The following is a 22,745-nucleotide window of genomic DNA, read 5'->3' as shown; positions in this document are numbered from 1 at the left end:
AATACTAGTAGAATGTATATATTCATGAAGGGAAGGGACTGCTTGCATTTTTGTCAATTTCTACTGGTTCTTGTGGTGAAGGAAGTCTGTTTTGGGGTGACTTTTAACAGTTTTCAGACCACCTTATATATTCCACCAAACACAGTACACATTTATTTACACAAGCAGACTGACTTCCTCTTCCTACTCTAGGACTACCTGCATTACCACTATAACACAAACAAACAAAAAGTAATTCCATTCTCCTCACCAGCTCCCTTCACATCGCTGTGAACAGGGAAACTTAACTGAAACTAGGGATCAATTATGTCTGGCACACATCATTAGAAATAAGCACAGAGAAAACAGCATCCCTTTATGGAAGGAACCAGATAGCTGTAAGAAATAAAGCCTCTAATCTAAAGGGAACTACATTTGAACAGATAATACCTATACTGTGAAGGCATCTAGCAAAGCAAAGCAGAAGGCCTTGAAAGGAGAAAAAGTAGGGTCAGGAACAAGCACCACTAGTAAGGTGTCAAGAAAAAAGATGGTAATTTTTTTGTGGCTCAGGATGGCTAAAAAGGTTATAGAGCTTTGGGAAACTCTTATTATGTGTGCTTGTTACCTATTACTGTCTGAGTGAGGGAAATAAAGGTTCTTCCTTTATTTCAACCTTCTACTAATGGTATTGACTGCACCATTAGTATCTTGTCCTAACTGGAATAGGATCATACTGCTTTTCAGTTGTTACTGGGATGCTGTTTACATCAAAAAGAGGCAGTGATCAAAAGCTGCAATTCCATCTTCTTTTGCCCTGAACCCTACTGCTGGGTACCCAGCAGTCAGGTAAGGAACCCATCTAATCCAGCCTTTGCTTGGATGGAGCTTGTATCATCCTCCTTGTTTATCAAAGCTGTCAAACGTGTGCTGCAAAAATATCATATAATAGTAGAAATTTGTACATTAGAATCTCACAAAACAGTCAGTAAGGACAGCACTTCACCTACAGTACCCTGCAGTGTGACACTATGCATTATTCCCAAGGAGTAAATAACCCACACTGGATGCCAGTACCACATGCAAGCTCAACAGAACGCTGTAAACTGCAGGTTCTACAAATCCATCAAAAGTCTTTGAAGAAAGCTGCTGCTCCCTTAATCCATATCCACACCTCTTCTCTCATACTCTGCAGAGTCAACAGAAAAAGAACCATTAGGAGATGCTTTGTGATCAAACACTGCAACCAGCAATAAAATTGCTGAACTAACAATTAGCTAACAAACCACAAAAGGTAGCAGTGAGGAAATTAATTTTTATATATCAGAAAATTCTGTTTTATACAATTACCACACGATAAAACTAACTCTTACTAAGACCTGTTGAGCCAGCAGTGCCAATCCTCCATTTTGACCAGCTGCCAATGTAAAACTGTGCTCACATTAGCATTTATTAATACTTCAGGGTATGTGTTAGGAATAAAATCAAAAAACAGTATCTAAATGTAATAATCTATTATTTCTTTTACTTCATTTTTACCATCTCACCAACAACAGTAAGATGGCAATAGAAAATATCTCTTATTCACTATCTCTGAATGCTATGGATAAGTACAAAGCTACACAAGTTGCTCCATATGGGGTAGCATCATCATGCTACAATTATTTCCACAATACACACAGTTTTTCCTATTTGATGCCTCAGCATAAATCTCAGACACAATTCCATAAGGATCTTTTCAAACAAGAATTTCAAATCAGTCCAGAGAGAATAGGGTTTGAGCAAAGGATTCAGTCAGCTTTCTGAATTTTATATGCAGCTCAACTGGTATTTTCTGCGTGGCTTTGGTCAAGCTTACAGGTATGCATCAGGTTACTCACCAGAGCTTCAAAGGATCATGGAAAGTAGCAAAGCAAAGACTAATTAAGGCACAAACATGCTGTTCTTATTGCCATGCCACTGGTGTGTCCTAATGGCAGCTCTCAAGTAATACCTTGCACACAAGAACCTCCACCACTTCTCATACCACAAGCAATAAGAAAGGTGAATTCAAGGACCCTATGGAGGCTTTAAGACAGTGCCTGAACTAGATGACCTCTGGAAGTTTTTCAGACTCAGATATTACTATAAAAAATTGCCATGTTCCAGCAGAGTGGTATTTGCTTAGCATTGCTGCTTACAGTCCAGAAGTACACACAACTATAAATTAAAAATCCAATGGATATTTGGATCTTTGAATTTAGTAAGATTTGACTTACTAAAAGTTTTCTTCTTTATTAGAACGAGTAAGGTTTTCTAAATTTATCACTTTTCCAATTGAGATTTGGTCTCTGTTCGAGAAACAAACAAACAAACAAACAAACAAAATCCACCAAATTATCAAATATCTAATATATCTGCTGGAGTTCTCACACTCACAAATGATTCCTTGAGTTGTTCAAAATGCACGGACATTGCAAAGCAGAATATGTGAGAATATCTGAGTTTGTGTGTTTCATTATTACATGTCAAAATGGGAAATGTCAAAACAAAAACATTTTGAAGAAAGAACTAAAACAGCCTCCTCACACATCCTAACAAAGATGCTTTCAGTTGTAAATTGAATAATATAACATTGTTTTCAGAAGCAGCTAGGAAGCTATGGAAAAGTGGGCGGTTATACAAATTGTCATTCGTTCTTAGATGATTGATAATTAAACAAACATCTCAAAATTAAAGTGTTCACCTTATGAAAAACAATTATATCTCTCGTGGTTTAGGGCTGGCCAGTATCTGCCAGACCTCTGCTTACTCACCACCCACCCCACTGTGGGACAAGGAGGAGAAAAGTCCACCCAAAGGCTCCTTGATCGAGACAAGGACAGGGAGGTTTGCGTTCCCCAGTTATGGTAACAGCCAAAAACCAGACAGGTTCAACCTGGGAAGGAAAAAAACCTCATCTACAAGGAGAAAAAAGGAAAGATGTCCAGATCTTAATACCTTCTCCCCCCAGCCCTCCCTTCTTCCCGGGTCCGGATCGCTTCCCTCCCACCTCCTGGGCACAGGGGACGGGCAGGGGGGGTTCAGGGTCAGTTCCCCAAACGGTGTTTCTGCTGCTCCTTCCTCCTCAGGGGGAGGACTCCTCACAAACTTGCCCTACCCCAGCACAGGGACCCTCTCATGGGAGAGTCCCTCACAAACCCCTCGGACATGAGTCCCTCCCATGAGGTGCAGTCCCTCAGGAACTGCTCCAGCCCAGGCTGCCCACAGAGTCATGGCTGCTGCGGGAGCAGTCACCTACCATGGCACGGGGTCCTCCTCCATGGCTACAGATCCACGTCTGCCCCTCTCCATGATCCTACACGGGCTGCTGCTTCACATATGCCCACCTGTGACACTTCAGGGGCTACAAATGCACATTTAACCCACTGTGGTCCTTCAAGGACTGCTCCACTGTGCCTCTTCAGGGACTGCTCCCCTGTGTTTCCCCTATGGGCTGCAGGGGCACAGCTGCCATCTCACCACAGCCTGCAAGGAAATATCTGCTCAGACACCTTTCCCCCTCCTTCACTGGCCTTGGTGTCTTTTCTCTGGCATCGCTCTCTCACTTCATCCTCTACTCTGCTCTGTGGGTCCTTTGCTTATTTTTTTACAGTTTCATTTTCCCTTTCTTGAATATGTCACTGGCAGAGGCACATCCACCTTCCCATATCTGCTCAGCCTTGGGCAGAGGTGGGGCAGGGATTGGAACCCAGGGAGCTTCCAGCAACTTCTCACAGGAACCACCCCTGTGCTCCCCACCCCCAAAACACATCTTAAGTGAACCAAGGCAACACCAAAACCAGCTGCTCCTGAAATGACCGATGTCTTGTCTGGACTTTTGAGTGGGCAGATACTGGAATACCTGTTAGTGTAATAGGCCCTGACTAAATCAGTGTCACATCCCTGCAGCTGGGGGAAACCCAGCCAGATTTGGACTGGACCCCCTTGCTTTCCAGGCTCCTTCTCCAAGAGGATCCTGCAGCTGGATCCAATCATCCAGAGATCCAGTCATTCCCAGAGAGGGTAACCAAACCATGACAGCCTGAGGTAAAACTGGACCTTCAGAATACCCCATAATCAGATTACGGTGAATGACACCCAAGGTCTGTATTTGGACATAAGACTTAATTAGAACTATGGAATGAATAAAAGCTGATAATTTGATTATTACATATGCTCAGTCTGTGCAGTCATAAAGGCTGATTATTTAGATCACAAAAATTACAATACATCTATGTTCAAGCTGCATAACCTGGGAAAAAAATGTGGTTACTTAACAATTTTAGGAAAGAGAAAGAGAGAGGGAAAACAAGAGAGTAGGAGAATAAAAGTTAAGAGAGAAAATCACCAGTCCTGGATCCAGCGTTGGGCCAGCCTGTGGGGGAGGACTGGTGTCAAAGAAATTCCTAAAAACCATCAATGCAGCCCCTCGTTTTACAGGCATCTTCTTCATAATGAGTAAATGCAGCTGAGTCATCACCTCTGAGACAGAATGGACTTCAGCCCCTTCTGCTCCTCAGTCATTTTCATTGTCAAAGTTATCATTATCCTGATGATTTAGGACATATGCAGACCCTATTGCTATCTCCTTCCTCTCCAGTAATCCCTTTGGAAATGTTAATGAGGATTTGTTTGTTTTATACATTATACTAGAATTCCTGGTTCTGCATGGATGAAGGCAACAGCTATCTTGAGTTGTTGAGAATTAGTAAACTCTGAACTTGATTTACCTAAAGTATGAAAATAACCTCAGGTTTATCACAAATCAAAGGCTTGGCTAACATTGTGTTGTTTTTCTCAGCACAACTCTTGACCTTACTCACTAAGTTACTGTAGCTGCAGTCACAAGCCCAGAATTTGTTCTTAATAACAGCAGAGAAAATCCAGCCTTCCCTGAAGCCAGGGAACAGAAGTAGATCTGCACCTGTGAAATTTCCAGGAGGTTCTAGCAAGAAATGTTCACAGCTCACCTAAAGGGGATTGTCTCCTCCATCACACTGCATCTGAGCACAGACTGAATCAACCAAACAAAAATTCACAAAAATTTAGAATAAATTTATGAGGCAGAGTTTCTTCAGCAATTCAAGGAAACAGCAACCTTTGCTTACATTTGTGCATTAAGTTGTAAGATTTTCTTTTTCTTAAAGAATAGAGACTAAATCTCACTTTATTGAATATTGAATATGTTTGGGTTTTTTTTTCCTCATTATCAAATAAAAATATTAAAGGCAAATGATAGAGACATTGCCAGCTGAGAAATAAAGCTGTATTAATTATTACTTAAGCCAGCTACTGCAGACTCAGACATACTTTTCCTTCCTGATGTCAGATTTGCTTTTTTAACTAAAAGATATACACAAGATGAACAAAATGTTTGAAATAAAAAAAATATTTGGGTAATATTTTTGTAAAACATTTATTTTAGAAGTGTAAATTTTAAAATAAAGTACTTAATAAGATAGAAGTCCAGCAATTGACAAGATTTGACAGTGAAAATTCTGTGGCTGCTCCACCCTGTCCTACATAAATGTTAAAATGAACAGTAGCAGGAAAGCATGTGTGCTCTTAGAACAATTTCTTCTTGTTTACAATTTCAGGAGGCTAAAATGACTCATCGTTCTGTACAAAATGAAAACTGTGTGCTAACAAAAGATGTTTTGGTACTATCTGAAAAGTTTCAGTAAATTAGAATGTCAAAGTGATATATGCAATTTCTTTGAATATAAATTTGAAAATCACAGTGCCTCAAAGAATGGGAAAAGATACCCCGTTTCTTAGAATTCTGGTTCATGCTGATAAGCTATGGGACAACATCTGTTTTAATTCATAACTGTTCAAAGAGCAGGTGTTGTAAAACTAAATTAAGATCATTGCAATAGGAATTGCAATAGGAATTGGCCCTCAGGAATTTCTAAAATAGAACACTTTCCAGAGTTATAAAAATTAGATGTAGCAATTTGGAAAAACGGTAAGAACTCTTTTTGTCCTGAATCTCTCCATATATACACAATAAAGGATTTTTATGAAAGATTCCTATACTAAAAAATGAACTGTAAAGATTAAATTATCGTATGTTTCCTGTACTAACCATGTGTGTGACAGTTTTAGTGATAATTTCAAAGGCAGTAGAATAAGACAAGCACTTTGTGCTTGAAATTTACCCCAAATATTAAATGTAAAGTGTAGTTCTACTCAAATTATATTTTGGCAGCTATTACAGTGTCTCTATAAAGAATACATATTTTCTCAGTTTAATAAAAAGGTTTTGCTTTTCCCTTTAAAAACTGTCATGTATCTCAGTAAGTTATCAAATCAGTTGGAAAATAATGCATACAATACATAAACAGAAATACCAGTATGTGTTACAAAAGAGGTACATACACCATGAAAGCTTTAATCTATTCTTCAGTCTCAGTGCTGGAAAGCAATCTGACTTCATTGAAAAAAAAAATGAGGCTAAGGAGTCATAAACAAAGGATGAACCATTCTGCTTGTCTGAATATGCAGTGAAGAATATGAAGAGCCTAAAATCTTTGCTTCAGGAATGAAAATCAAATTGAAAGAAGACAAGTTCCTTCCTGTAAGTATTCTCCTTGAAACAAGCTATTAGAAAAGAAAGAAATCAGGCCCTCTCAGCAACTTAGAAGGAAACATTCCAGGAAAGAATGTTTGTGTTTTGCACTAGAGGAGAATACCAGCTTAAAGGAGAAGGGCTTTCCTTAAAGGTCACAAAAGGGACAGAGAAAAAAAAGGGTTTTTAAAGAATAATATATTTTCACATCAAAATCAAGTATCAAAACACACTAAAAAATATCCAGGCAAAGGCATTCACAGCAGCTTTACCAGTGGTTTCTGTACCGACACAAAATTCCCACATAAATGAGGACCCAAGTAAAGGAACATATCAGGCTAATCATGAAGGCCATTAAGTATGACTGAAAAATCTAACCTAGATTTGTGTGCAAGTCCTCTGATGATGTCAAAGGTGTTCTTGTTGCGCAACATTTCACAAGAGAAAAACACACAGGGGAGGAAAGTAATCCTTACATTGTAAAAATCAAAATACAGTGTATTTTCAGCTATGAAATAGTACCTTTATTTTCCATTGTGTATGGACCTACATGTAGGTACAAATTAGGGAAATGAAAATTAAAGTGGAAAGCCTAATGGACAGGTATCACAGCCTCTTATTTTCACTGAGATTTATTTAATGAGTAGAAATACAAATATCGCCGTAAAATTTGTGAGGAATATTAATTTTAAGAAGTAGAATTGGGTCAGAAGTCTTGGTTCTTTCCCTGCGTTTGCTCTCTTTCCTCTACAGGTTTGGCAGAGAAGCTCATTAAGTTCATAACAGAAATTTTTGCTACTTCACAACACACCTCATTATGAAAGGGATTTATAAAACCCATGCTGATTATATCCATGGGGGCTTTCTTACAGTAAAAGCAGTAACTGGACAGGTAAGATTCCTAGAATTTTACATAGACTGTAAAAGGCAGCAAAAGGGGAAAAGACTTGTTTACTTCTCAGAAGAAAGTCCTCTTTTGTCACTTTGACCTGTCACTGCTTGAAAAATCACTTATATCAAAGACTCTTTCACAGAGCTACAATTTTAGCCCTAAAAGATGTGTTCAAAATTTCTGAGGCAAGGCAGTAGAATTTATCTGAACAAAACATCTCTGAAAGTAGCCAAATACTTGATAGACAAAACAAACCTATAGTAAACTTCCATTGTTATTAAAACAAAACTGTTTTGGCCACATGGAATCCAAATGAAATCCCATGTGAATTAAAGTGCTAACCAAGTTTAACAACAGTGTGTGTTCATGACTTCATTCCCAAAGTAAACTGCAAAAAAAAAAAAACAACTTTAACATTGTTTCTGTTTCTCTTTTGCACAGAAAAATTCCTTAAGGATCTTGCAGATTTAAAGATGAGATAGGCTACAGAATTTAAATAAATTTTAAAATGTTGTGTGCACTTCATTTTATCACAGATTTGCATTCTACTTTGAAGAAACATTATACCAAGTTATACAGGGAGGGGTCAAAGTGCAATCACTTGGCCAAACATCCCAAAAACTGACCTTGCAATAGCTGGTAATGTTAAAGACAAGTTAGAAAAAGCACAAAAGAAAGAATAGAGAAGCAAGGCAGATTGAAGAGAGAAAGGGAAGAACTAGAAATCCTTAAATCAAATTAAATGTTAAATTCTTCTCTCATAAAGATGACTGGATGCATATAATACATAAAATCCTCCTCAAATGGATTAATTCCTATCTAAGTATTCAAATAAATCAATAGATTAGTGATACTTTCACCTCAATATATATTTATAAAAGGAAAACAGCACTTAAAGCTTTATTCCTAAGAGCCAACCATGTAAAACATCAGATTATGCTGAGAGGCTGTACAGGCTGAAACTGCAAGATCTTCTTGTAAACTTAAATGATTTTACAGCATCAAAAATATTAAAAAAAAATTTAACAAAACTTCACCTCTCAATTCTATAAACAATAGTGTTCTTTGAGAACATATGTATATATATTAGGAAATGGAGAAGAAAAAGCATGGACTTAAGTACACAGGAAGACTGTATAAATATTAGTATTCTGACCAGTAGATGGAAAGCACCAAGGTGGGTCTTAAATTTTTCCAGGGCACATGAAGTTAGGTCTGCTTCAAACAGTTTTGTGTTAAGCTGTATAAAGTCTAGTGAGGATTAAAAATTAGCTTACTTGCACAGCATTATAAATCAATATAATATACTTTAGATTTTATAAGTTCCAATTGACTTCCCACAGGACAGTACTACACAGAGAGCTCCCTTTCATATGGATTGGACAGGTTAACTATAAAACACAAATTATAAGGAAATACCTAACTGACCACAAGCCTTTCAGGCATTTTCCAACCAAAGAATCAAAAAGAAAACAAGAAAAGCAGCAGGCATAAGAGACTGCTGCCTTGTGGTTTTTGTTCTGTTTGAACAATCTTTCACCTCTAATAATCATTAGGAATTCTTATTCCTTCTATCACTCAAAAGAGCTTCCCCAGGATGTTCTGCTTCCATAAAGCTAGCAGAAAGCTAAAGTAATGGGGGACAGAGGCAGTGTCAATGCAATGATCAGTCTCATGTTTCTCTTACTGACACACCACTGAGCCTAAGAAATTACATTTTCCTTTTAGTCTTGGATTTATGCCAGCAATCTAAGAAAATGGCAGCCATAGGCAATCAGATACATCATTATGGAGATAAGTTTTGTAGAAGTCACAAATGCAGAAATGCCAATGTAAATAAAGAAACTGGGACAGATTAGGACAGTAAAGGTAAAGATAGTAACAGTGTCTATAGGATTTGATCAGTAAAGATAAGACCTGGATTAGCAAATGTAATTGCAAAGACAGAGGAATTATTAAAAATAACAGCTTGTAATATTCAGCAATTGTTCAGTTTTATTTTTATTACCTGGCAGATACATTTCACTCTGATACACTTACAGGACACATGGGAAGCCAAGAAGAGTTTCTGTTCTACCACCTCTCTCCACAGTAGTACTCATGTGGGTCATTTTTCTGTTCTGCAAATTTTCACAATACTTTAAAAACATCTGTTATCATTAAGATTTCTACATTTATGGGAAACCCTCTTGAAGTTTACCAATGGGTTCAACTTGGACAAAAAAAAGGGACTTGAAGACGAAAAAGATGCTTCTCCTAGTCACACAAACTGAATATAGACAGCCAGTATTTTCTATAAAATAAATTCTGCTAATTCAGAAGAGTTAGAGGTGTAAATTCTTTTTAAAATCTATATTTCTGCAGTTTAACATGTGTAGGGCTGAATGTGCTATTGTTGAGGTAACTAACACTTCTAATTTTTAGAAATATGTTTACATTTACTGAAAGTTTTGCAAAAATTTTGGACACTTGAGATCGATAATTCTAATTTTTAGAAGATATTGAAAGTCATGTTTATCCATATGCAATGTTTAAGGCCAAGTTCAGTGGAGGAATCACACCATTAATGTCTCAAGCACCTATTGCTATAGTGGCACCTATTAATGGCCCATATCCTTTACACCTTATTGCTATATTACCAAGATTGACCTGGGAATTCTCAAAAACACAGAGAAAAAGGGATTCTCAGCTCCAAATGTTCTTTCATTCCATCATACTATAATTTAATCATATTATAGTTCCTCAAGAACTAGAAGGAGGTGGAACAAAAGTCTGCTCATGTGATAAAGAAGTGATAAGAGGAGAAAAAATGATAAATCACCAAGTAAGATTTTAAGAGGTCTTTAAATTGACATAGAGTATCTAAATTTATGAAACAAGTGGAATGAGAGATGTCTGTTCATAGACTTGTGTGCCAGGTGATAACCAAAATTCAGAAACCTGATATGAAAATCCTAACTTACTATTGCACAAGAGAAGTGAAAGATTTTGTCATTTATTTCACTGTGGACAGTGTTTTATTAAAGCTTCCTATTGGATTTAAGATCTTGATGGGCAAAATTACTATTTCATTTGCTGTGAAATTATCCCACAAGCACCAGGAAAGAAGGAAGAATAGGGAAGAATCTTGCCTGACAGTAAGTTTCTTCCCTTAAGTAAATGGAACATTTTCATCATGAGCATCAGGAGCTAGTTTTGCATCCAGACAAAGACCTGGAGCAAGAACTCTCTCACTTCTTAAAAGCTGTTGTCTCACATGTAAGTTAATTTATACTTTATTATAATAAAATTATTTACAATCTTAGGAAAAATATTTATAAGCTTTGACTCAAGGCTCTGCCTTCTCTGTTATACAGTACCATGTCCTCCTGCCTGCTGGAGCTATGTTATGATCCCATGCAAGGAAGAACATTAAGACTTAAAGGGTGATAACACCATCAGGAAAGTGGGAGTTCAGCTCGGGGGGTGGGGATTCTATGCTTTGCTCCATAGTCTTTTTATGTGCCTTTTAAATGTAAATGCATACTTAATACAAAAAGCAGAGACATTGACGTAAACAGGGGCTGACACCTTGCAAGTTCCAGAATACTCCCTAAATAATCATATTTACCTCTGGACTTTCTCATTCTATAACAGAGCCTGGAATTTCTCTTTTTTTCTTTACAGTTGAACAGTTTCAGAAGAGCAAGAAAGTGCCCTCCAACCAGCATAGCAAATACTTTGGTGACTAAGACATATTCCAGGAAAGCAGTAAAGTGGGTGTCAACTCCATCAAAATATGAAGTGTACCAAGTCTACATCTACCATTTTCAGGGTGAAAAAATGCTCTGTTACTGCTCAGCAGCTACTATGGGCACTTCTTGCAGTAAGGTTTTGAAACAAAATCATGCAGGGTGCTGTATAATTTTAACATCTAGATGCAGGCAGAAAAACTCTGGGGGAATGTGGAGAAAACTACCAGAGCTTTAGCCCCTACCCAGGCTACCTAATGGGACATTCAGCCCTATTACATCAGAGAAGATGGCAGTATCAGCCCACTGCCACCATCACCATTACACTCACAGCACTCACAGCAGCAGACACAAACTGGAGGTATTTTAAGAACTTAAGAAAGTCTGCCATAAATATGAAGTATTCTTGGTCCCCTAAGGCACAGGATTTTAGGCACATTTTTCCATTTACTGGTTCTGTGTTGGCTCTCTAGTCAAAGTGAAAAATGATCAAATAATCTTTTAAAGGTTCTGATATTCCCAGCTATTGGAGAGGTAACCAAGATGTATAGTTTTGGATCTGGAATAAAAGGAACTGGCTACATAAATGACATAGTGGCACCTGCGTTTTGTGGATTCTGAGTCTTTTATTCACCTTGGGAAATTGCTATGTTCTAATTTCATAAATGTATTCCCTTTCCCTTTAACTTAGAGTTTTATGCTTCATAGAGCCTTCTCTACACCATATAAAGCCAGTGTCAGCATTTCTCTTTCCTTATTATTAATGAATATTAATTTAGTGAAGCTTCTCATTTACATCTCCTTGATCTTCTGAAATACTGCCTCTTTACACTGATTTTGGAGGACTTCCAGGCTTTCTTATTCTGTTGTTCTAACTCCATTGCAAGGAATTGAATATAATAGATGTCATGCTTTTAGGTACCTATTTCTAAAAATTTCTCTCTTCTCTTTTTTTTTTTTTTCATTTCCATCCTAAAATTCTTCAGGGAAAAAAACAAACCAAACCAAAACAAGAAAACAGAGGAGCCAACCCAGGTCTCCAAGTAGTTCTTATCTATAAAGGATAAAGGATTCGCTACTTTATAAACAACAAATATTTGAATTATGAGATTAGGTGGGAAGACACAGCTTTCTCAGTACAAGAGATGACCTGTGCACTCACTTTCTCCAGTATCAATGAAAACAGTGGCTACTCTGGTTTTCTAAAGTCTGGGAGGTGTCCAATAAGCTCCTTTCCATCCTACCTTACATACATTTCCATGCTTATATATTGACCTGAACCCCCTGTGCTTTGTTTTGGGTCCTCATCACAGTAATTCATCAGCACATTAAAAGTCTTAGTTGCTTTTTCTCCCTAAAGACAGATTCTTTCAGACCTTTGGATTTACAAGTTAGGTAAGAAGAAGAATCAGGAAATCAAAGAACCAGGAAAGGTGGCTCTCTAGATGATCTGGAAAATACTTCTGAAAGTAGAGATTTAGATTGAGTTATACAGAGCACTGCCAAAAACCTTCATGCCTCTGATCTTTCTTCCAGGGGCATTCTTCACCCACTGCCTTCCACTTACTCAGCAAGCTCACCTACAGCATATTGAACAACACTGTTTCTTAATGTATGCTTTTAGAAGTAGAGAAAAATCCCTTCGAAGCCCTCAAAAATAAAATCAGCTTCTCCTAACAGACTTAACTCTTTGAAGCAATTAAAGGTTATTCATTTACTAGGTCACCTTCCTTCTGAAAAAAAAAAAAAAAATCAATAGCAAGAAAAAACCCCTAGCCTTCAAAGTAAACAGCTTTAAAACTTGTAAACTGCACAAGCAGGTCAGGCATGAGCTGAGTGCTAATATGTGTGTGCATGGGAGTAAAGGAAAGTAGAATAAAAAGCTAGATTCAAAGGGAACTAACTTCAGAATTATTTTTAAGTCTTTACAGTCCATGAAGACACCATGTGAATAAAAGGCTTAGAATTACAATCAAAACTAGAGTTATAACCATCTTCTTTTTGCCATGTCTGAGGCCATGTGATCCCAGAAGTAAACTTTCTATACTTTGAAGGAACAGAAAAACAAACAGCACAGGCATAGGAGAATGGGAAGCTATGGGATTGTTAGGATATGGTGCTGCCTTGATCTTTCTCTACAGACCTGGATACCCACTTGTAGCTTAACAGCTCTGCATGCTATTTTTGCTCACTGCTGGATGAGGACTGCCTCAAACACAGCATTTTAAGTTGTATTTAACATTCTAATCCTGCTTCAGCTTAAGAGCAACTTATGTAGTCCACTTGAATATGATTTTGAGAATAGTTTGTTTACTTAAGCTATGACAAATTATCTCCTATGGACCCAAGGGTGTCAAATAGATAACCCCAAAAGGAAACAAGTCCTATATCTTCAACAAAGATTGGTAGAGGCTGAATCCTTGTGTTTTTAAATAAACCAACAAATAACAGAAATAGTGCTGATACTCTCCACAAAAGTCTCCACAAAGCTTCTCTTCAATCAATAGCCACAGAAGTTTTATTAAAAACCCTAGGAATGGCAGCATTGCAAAATAGAATCAAAAATAAAAATTGAAGTATTGTCTGAGGTCAGTAATGTGACAGTATAAGAATGCCACTACCATTAAATACACCCTAAGACATGTTATTAATTGTGAATGAGGAGGCAACTTTCCATAAGTGCAGAGAAATAAAATGAATCCCATAGCAACAGAACTAAACAGATGAATTCTAGGAGATGCAGACATGTCTGGAAGTTCTCACAAAGATCTTCCTTCTTTAAAGGTCTTCCTCTCCTTTTTGTGGGGATTATCTGGATGGTAGCTACATAGAAGCTACCATCCATATGGTAGCTTCACTCTATATCTCATGGAAATGAAGCATTCCAAGAGCAGATTATGTGGCCTACAATGTGAAAATACTAAATGAGATCACCTGAAGACTTAGTTCCCCTACTTAAAAAAACAAACAAACAAAAACAAAATCAAAAAAATCACACTGCAAGTTAAATACACAATTTTAAAAACCCAACTTGGAAAAACTGTAGGCAGAAAATAAAATATTGCAAAATACAGATATTGAAGAGTAAACAGGTACAGAAAGGATAAAAAAGCAGCCAGACTGAAAAATATAAAAATAAAACCTAATACGGAATTTAGAATTTCTCCTTGCCATTTAGAAAAGTGGATATACATTCATGTCATAGCCAACACTGGCAGAAATCAAGCAAAATTTAAAAACTTGGCAAATCAAAACTCAGTGAAGAAGTACTGGGTTTTTTGTTGATTTTTATTTCCTAGCCAGTCTTCAACAGAGATCCTAAAAAGATGGTAACTAATGAACAAAAAAGAGCAATGTATGAAGACAGAGCAAAGATCTGGACAAGATTAAGCAGTAGAATAGAAATGGGATAGGGAAAAGAGGAAAATATCCCAGAACTTGTTGCTCACTTAATGACTTACTCCTGATGAACCGCAAGAAGTAGGTTGAAAATTAAAAAGCCAAGATGATGCTTTGTTGCTTTAATAGTGGCAGAACTCTGATATTCATTGTGCATAATGTCTGTTATGAATACTACTGAAATGGCTGTGGAGATTCAGTACTGCTCATTGTGAACAAGTATGGCTGGTCCTTAAATTGATTTAATTTGCTAATAGCTTCTCTTCACAGCTGTAATGACTTCATGCAAGCAACAGCAAGCCCAAAGATATTACTTTCCCAATGAGTTCTCTTAAACAGTCAAACAATGTATTAGTCTAGGATATTTTTAGTAAATCTAGGATATTTTTATCAGCACTGACAAGTGCCTAGGGAAAGGGGAAAATAATAGTTCTGGCAGCAGTATTATAACAGCATTGTCTTTTTCATATTCCTACCAATTGCAATCTTATCCCTTAAATCATCAGTATTTGTAATATTTTAACTTTAGTCTAACTGAAATCCTATTTTCATTTATACCACACCATATTGTACTGTTTGTCTAAGTAACATCCTGCAGAGGGGAACTCCACTGCTTAGTTAATCTGTGCTGATAGAGATGTTTCTTTACCTGGTTCACATGCATAGAAGTTGTGTGTCCCAAAAGGTCTCCATAAGCCAGTATCCTCACCTGGTGTTCAGAACTTTCTTATGAACTGTTCAGAAAAACATTTGTGTAACTCAAGAGAGTATCATAAAGTGCTGTCATTTTTAGATGCCTGAATTAAACAGGTGCCTTATACAATATGTAAAAAATACTTTTTCAAGAGACATAAAGATCTTGGCAACAGTTATTTGAAATCAAAACCTAGGCTTTAGCCTTCTACTATTTGGGATTACAGTATCAAGGTCAACTGTCAGTTCTGACTAAAAGAAGCAATTGTTCTATTAGTAGAAAGCAGCCACTACAATTTTTAAAATGTTCACAGTAACACCGTGACACTGAGCTCTGCTATAAACAGGAGCTATGTGGCATGAAATTTTCCATGAGTATCCTAGGAAAGAAAACGCAGCAGTAAACATCATTAGTCAAGCAAGACCTACATGTCATAAGCAATAGGCAAGAGTCCAGAAAAGCCACAAGGTTAAAATGCTTTGTTTGAGTAATTATAGGATTTGAAGGATTAGGCTGAACCAAAAGATTTAAGGACATGCAGGGATTAAAGGGATAAATAAATAAATTAAATTGAAGAGAATTCACTTATAGAAGGTAGCACAAAATATAAATATCAGTCATTAAAGTTTTTGAAACAAGAATTGTTACACAAAATAGTTTCAACTGAAGACAAAATTATTTTGCTGTATTTGTTTGCTATGCAGTAACTGCAAAGTCAGACATTTTTGAAAAAAAGTTCTGTATGTTTCTGATGTTAAGGGCATAATGAAGTGCATATTTGAGGCAAAATGTCTTGGCCAACTTTTTTGTTACCCAGAACATAAAGTCATTCTGTACTCTGTAGCTGCTAGCTGTATACAAACATAGGTGAGATCACATCCACCATAGCCTGTTACTGAAATCTGAAGATTCTTGCATTAGTCAGAAAATTAAAGCAAATCTTGACCTTATGACACTCTAAATTACAGAATTTTACAAAACTTGCAAAGCTTGGTTATTTTAAAAGCCTACTGCCCTTGTAAGCTATCAATAATGAGGTGGTGGATTCTGTGTCCCTGGAGATTTTTAAGAAGAGGCTGATGTGGCACTCAGTGCCATGGCCTGGGAACCAGGGCAGCGGTGGATCAAGGGTTGATGATCTCAGAGGTCCTTTCCAACCTGGCTGATTCTATGCTTCTAAGAATAGTGAGAATTAACTCAGCACATTTGTTCCCAAGAAAATCTACAGGCTCTGTTTCTTTACTATTGTGGATGAGAAAAATTATTCAAGCATAATCGTGTCTGGGTGATCCTTGGCTCATGAAGTAGGAAGTTGTCAGAAGATAGAACATACACAAGGGTGGTGTGAGGAGGTGCTGAGTAAACAGGCACAATTACAAGAGAATATCAATGTCAGCAAAGTTATGAAAAGACAGAAAGGTTTGAAAAAATAGGTACCAGCTTTTATTTGGAGTTACTTCAACACATCTTAATGCCACTTCTCATTTCTTGTTGTTTTTGAGAATCTTTAAAAAAACAGCATCTGGGCATCTCAGTAAGGATGTCTAAGTGAAGTTCAAGAGACTAAGAAAAAGCATGAAAGGCTAAGGGGAGCAAGCAGAAGGAAGGGTTCAGAACAATAAGCTAAGGCAAGAGAGAAAAACCAAACAAAATAACGTATTTTTCTAGATGTCTTTCTCCCTGTTCCATCTTTTTAAAGACACAGCTAAGTTCAGACAGAGCAGTACTGCTGCGTTGCGCTGCTCACGAAAGCCCCGCAGGTTGCAGCTCATGTGCTCGGCTGCTGATGCGCGGAGCCGCGGGGCGCTGGGACCGGGGGGACCCGGGGGATGGGGGGGGGAGCGGCCGCCCCAGCCCCTCCGCCGCGCTCCTCGCACTGGGACCGACGGCACCGGGCCGGGCCGGACGGTCTGTGGGCACCATCTCCTGGTCGGAGGCAGGAAAGCAAGAAAAACTGTAAGAGTTGATTGGTTTTCACAGGGCACAGCACGTGGCAGCGTATTTTTACGCGCAGATGAAAGCACGCTGTAATCTCATTGTATTTTTAATTAGGCTTCTGAAACCGTGATAATTGTCATTCAGAGGTGTGACTTCAAACAAAATTAAATAGTGTCAGCAATCCTGAAAAATCCCAATTAATGCTGCATACATTTTCTTAAATCTCTTGTATTAAGCCCTGAGTGTTTAGTCTCTTTCAAAACTGTGACCTGAAAAACAGGGTTTTGATTTAGGATCATTAAATAAAGCCTGAAATTTTTTATGATTTCCACATTGAAATTTATATTAAAGTTGCAATTAATAATTTTCAAAATAACCTTTTTTTAATATTACAGTAGGGTTTTTTCTTTCCCTCTTAATTGGCTGTGTACCTTGTTTTCTTTTCATTCAGATAGTGAATTGCTACAGGAGATGGCAGAGATTCAGTCACTAGCCCAGTTCACAGATTCTGTAATTCTACATTTGCCATTAGTTCTAAAATAGGAAATGGATGCAGTGTTCAGAAGTGCCATGTTACAAAGAATTCCAGCTTGGCATACTGATTCATAACTTATTCTTCATGAAGTCAGCCTGAGCTAACCTGTTTTAAAATTCAGTAAGTCAACAGAGCATCTCATTCAACTGAACTATGTCCTATTGGCCTCCATGTGCCAACCAGAAATAGATCTGATGGATATTTGCATTTTGAAGACTGGTAGGATTCTGAAAGATGTTAATAGCTGCTTTTTGTATACATATCAAGTCACCTTTCTTGTACACTGCTGCCATTTTCACACAAGAATTATCAGTTGTTCATTTTTTAAAAAAATGGCTGTCAACTGAGTTTTCCCAGTAAAACAGCATCTCCTGACAGCCCAGACTGACAGATTTTCCTAAGCTCCCTGGAGTATGCAGAGGCCTGACCATTAGGTTTCAAGAGGGATTTTCAGTTCTCGTGTTCATTTGGAGCTGTTCAGGGTACAATCATACTCAGTGAGGTTTCTGGTGTTGGCTTTTTTATTGTAAACCTGTTCACCAGTAGCAAGGATGGCTACTTACTGATTTTTTTCTCATATGGGTCAATTACCAGACACCAGATGGTAGAAATATTCTGCTTCTACTAATCTGGCCCAGAGCTGGCAATTCAGAGTTGAAAAGCTTTATCCCATTACCAAGTGCCTGAGCCATCCTGTCTCCGACCTGCAGGCTAAAGATTAAACAGTTAATAATCCTCAAGTAACTACCACCCCCTCAAATATCCCATCTATTACACATTCCAGACATCTACTGGGAAGATCTAAAAGGAGACCCATAAATGTCCATACATTTTATTGTACTTAAATTCTAAGCAGGAATAAAAAAGAAGCCAGGCTGGTAAAATAACAGCATAAATTGGGATAATGCCACTTCCAGCAGCAGCTGGGAGGAAACGTTTACTGCAGTTAGAATGTCAGGAAAACTGGAAAATACAAGTAGGCTGTCCATAAGAAATGCATAAGAAATCTGGAAAAAAGAGAGGGGGCCTCATAACAAGGAAATACAAATACAAATGAAATGTAGAAAAAAATCAGATGCAACTCCCATTTAGCATCAGTATCAGCATAACACTACACAGTCTTAACACTCTCATCAGTTCTAAACAGTAGAACTAGATTTTTCCAGTGAATTTATTCATCCCATCCTTACAAGTGTCTTTTTCTCTGCACTAGTAATTTGCTTTGCTGCACATTCAAACTTTTAAATTTAGTATATTAGACTTCTGTGTTTCATCCAAAATCACATCCAAAGTTTCTATTTTCCACTATAAATTCACAGAAGAACTCCTGTTTTGTGAAGATGGCACCAAACATAATTTGCATTTTGAGGTAACTATAAAGGAAACAATTCAAAGTACTCCTGAATTTCTCGATATCCAGAATCAATTGCTGAAATTCTTTAAAAATGCAAATGTGTTTAGTACCAATATAAATATTGACAAGATAAGAACACAAGAGGAAGGAGCTAGTAGGGTTTGTTTTTTTTTTATTTAAATACGTTTATATTTCTGCACAGTAGATCTGCATATATTTGGCTCTATATTCTTTCACTCCTGCAGAAAAACATTCAGATTACTTACTGTGGTCTTGTAAAATCCTGTTAGCAGCATAATTACCTTATCTAGTTAGACTCTTTTACCTGTCTGGGAGATTTAACTATTCAAACCTGTCAAGCAGTGCACAAAGAAGTCATTTACAAGGGAGCCATGAAAGTAACTGTAAAAATTCTGCCCTTGAGAGAGAGTAAAGGGTGAGCGTTGGCTCCTTAGTGGTATCTTAGGTTCATTCTCACCTCATGTTTCATAGTTTCACTTATGGCAGATACAGAAAGTTGTGCAGTTATCTGTTAAGTGCCTGGTCACTTTTATTTAGGATAATCTGCTGAATTAATTTACAACTGTGATGTTCCTAGGGACTGAAAATACCCCTCTCTTTTGTCCATAAAGCCATCACAATATGTGTCCAGTAATAGTAGTAAAAAGCACTTTTCTGAAGTAGATTACATAAACAAGAATCTCTCATGGGAAGTTCTTTTCCTTGAAATATATATAAGTAGGCCTTGCCAAAAAATTTTAAATATTAAGAATTCCTCAAGTAAACACTTATCTATATTAGAACTGCAGCTAAAATTGTTTGAGGTTTTAATTTATTGCAAATCTCTGATTTAAAAGCTTGACATTTCCTTTCTTCAGCTTCAATAGTACGATTAATGTTGCTCTTCTGCCAAAATCCTGTTTTACCAGTGTAGCAAATCTGGCTCAAGAGAATTAAAATAACTGATGTTAGGGAAGTAGCATTTTCTTAATGCAAACTTCAGAGAAATTAAAAGTATCCTACAAGTGTGGTACACTGGCACTCCTCTATCAGCACTGTGCAGCAGCAGCAACATTAGATCTTTCCATTACCAGTCAAATGTACACAAATTTTTAAAAATCCATTAAAACGAACATGGAATTCGAAGTTTAAAAAAAGAATATGAATTTTCAGTACCTTGCAATTAATAGAAGAAACTCTGATTTTTTTCTTTAATTTAGAGAAGAGGGCAGCAAAATATAACTAAAAATAAAATAGACTGAAGAAGATATTTAGAAAAGGTACAAGGATACTTAGCTAAGAGGACTGTTTTTCCAGGCCCTGATAACAATGTAAAACAGGTTAGAGTATGCGTATCAAAAAGAGAATCAAAGAAAGATACATAAAAGAAATGAGAACTCTTAATGCAAATGACTGCAGCTGAGCCCTGGGATGATTAACCTGTTAATACCAACAGCTAAATGTTCCATGGTCATTGCTAAGTAGACAGAGTACAGCTTGTGTGCTTCAGAAAATGGAACTGGGCCTTGATAGAAATTACATTACTCTTAAAAAAATTGACCCCCTATACGGACTTGCAGAGCAGCTTCTTTTCTGAAGAGGTATTTAATAACCATCCCCAGTAACAAAAACATTATTCTGATGGCAACCTTGACTGGAGAAACCAATTGCTCTGCCCTTTAAAAGCAAAATGTAACATCGCATCACTTAAGAAGTACTTTTGCCATTTCTGCCACTGTCTAACATCCAGTTTATCCACGTTTAGCTGGCAATCTTCTAAAATCCGTTTGCTACCTACCTATTTGGTCCTGACAAATTTTCACATGAAATGTGTTTTAGAAAGCCCACAACAGTTTTAAATGTTCATCTGCTAACGTCACATTCACTAAAATAACACATCATCTGTTTCCTTTGTTAAAATTTTTGTTAGCACACACAGCTCAAAAAAATGTTTAAAAACCTTTATTGACCATAGGTACCTGGATAGCCACAACTGAGTAAGAGCATTAATACTACTTTTATTAATAATTTATCTATTAAACACTAGGCACACGGGACAGCTTGAACTGAAATGGCAACACCTGCAAAAATGAAGGCAGAAGTGGCAGTAGCATGATCAGGCAAACAGCAAGATTATCCTGCAATAGAAGATTGAGCCTGCTAGGCAGCAAAATTAAATTGTGGAGAGGATAAAATTATTCTGGCAAACAAGACATGATAAGGGTAATAGCTGTTTAAACTGTAGAGTAATATTGGCACTAAAAAAATTAACTACAATGAACATGAATAAACTTAGGCTGGAAATCAGAATGGATTCCTAACCACCAGGGCATTTGGGGTCAAAAAAGAGAATGATTATGGTGGAAGATCCTAGTAACACTCAAGATCAATATGCTTACGATAATTTTGAGTTGAAACATTGCCTGATCTAAGGACTTGATTATGTATTTACAGCTCATTTTTAATGTTCTCAAGTGCCATCTCTGTGTGGCAGTTTTGTGTCATAAGCTGGTATCTTGTGGCTCACCTTGTTTTAAAGTCTGATATTGTAAGATGAAAAGCAGATCATAGAAAGTGGCAACACAGCCTCTTATTAAATGCAGTTAGTCATGGAGTTGGTCAGACACAGAGGAAATGCCTTAATAATCAAGTTACAATTTAAATTATCGTGCCCAGTGAACTTATTGAAGGATATAATTCGTAAAAGCCTGCCCTCTTATCCCCCAAAACTGAGACTTAGGTACACCAAGTAAAAAAAATTTCAGCCAAGCCATGACTTACATGCCTATAACAGGGACAGGGAACAGCTCAGTTTTGAAGGGATGCTGTGGATGCAGGAGAAAATAATATACAGGCAAGAATTTAAGTGGAGCAAAGCAAGGGGAGACAGGAAATAAATCTCAGCATTCCCTCCGTTTATCACTAAAACAAGCCACTTATCTCAGAACATACCTAAAGCGTGTGAGAAGACATACGAGATAAAAGAGAGAATCTGAGTAACACCTAAGCCTCAGGAATCCTACAGGTATTCCTACTTAGCTACAAAATGGAGCAAGCCTGAATTTCTCTGTTTGAGCATCACGCACTCAGAGCCGCTCTTCGTCATTAGCGGCCTGCAGAGACGGTGGGGAGCAAGGGATGCGACGTTCCTGCTACAACATCAATATTTAAGGATAATGAGATGTCAGCCAACTTTCTTTAGGCTGGGCAGCACCCAGCCAGAACGCAGCCCCGGGCCGAGGCAGTGACACTGCAGCGCGGATGCCGCCCCGAACCCCGACACAGCTCCGCCGGCTGAGGGGCGCCCTGCCCGAGTCTCGGCAGGACCCGGGAGGCCTGAGGCAACTCCGCGCCGGGCGGGTGGGGATTGAGGAGCTTTTTCCCAACAAGAAGCTGCACCCGACCAGCCTAGGAAAGGCTCTCTGAGCAGCACCGGGGCGCACCCAACTCTCCAGGCTGCGGTAGAGTGAGTGCAGAAGGCCCGGCACCGGACCGAAGGCGGAGCTGCCCTAACGATCTCGCTCGGCAGACGAGGGGGACAGAGCCCCTCAGAGGCTCCTGCAGGTCGGTCGTGCAGGGTGACGGTACAGTGCAAAGAGGCGGTGCGGTGCAGGAGGGACGGTACAGGGCG

This window comes from Heliangelus exortis, chromosome 5, assembly GCF_036169615.1.
Source record: "Heliangelus exortis chromosome 5, bHelExo1.hap1, whole genome shotgun sequence".
In the NCBI taxonomy this organism is placed as follows: domain Eukaryota; kingdom Metazoa; phylum Chordata; class Aves; order Apodiformes; family Trochilidae; genus Heliangelus; species Heliangelus exortis.
Note: the sequence above shows the minus strand (reverse complement) of the source record.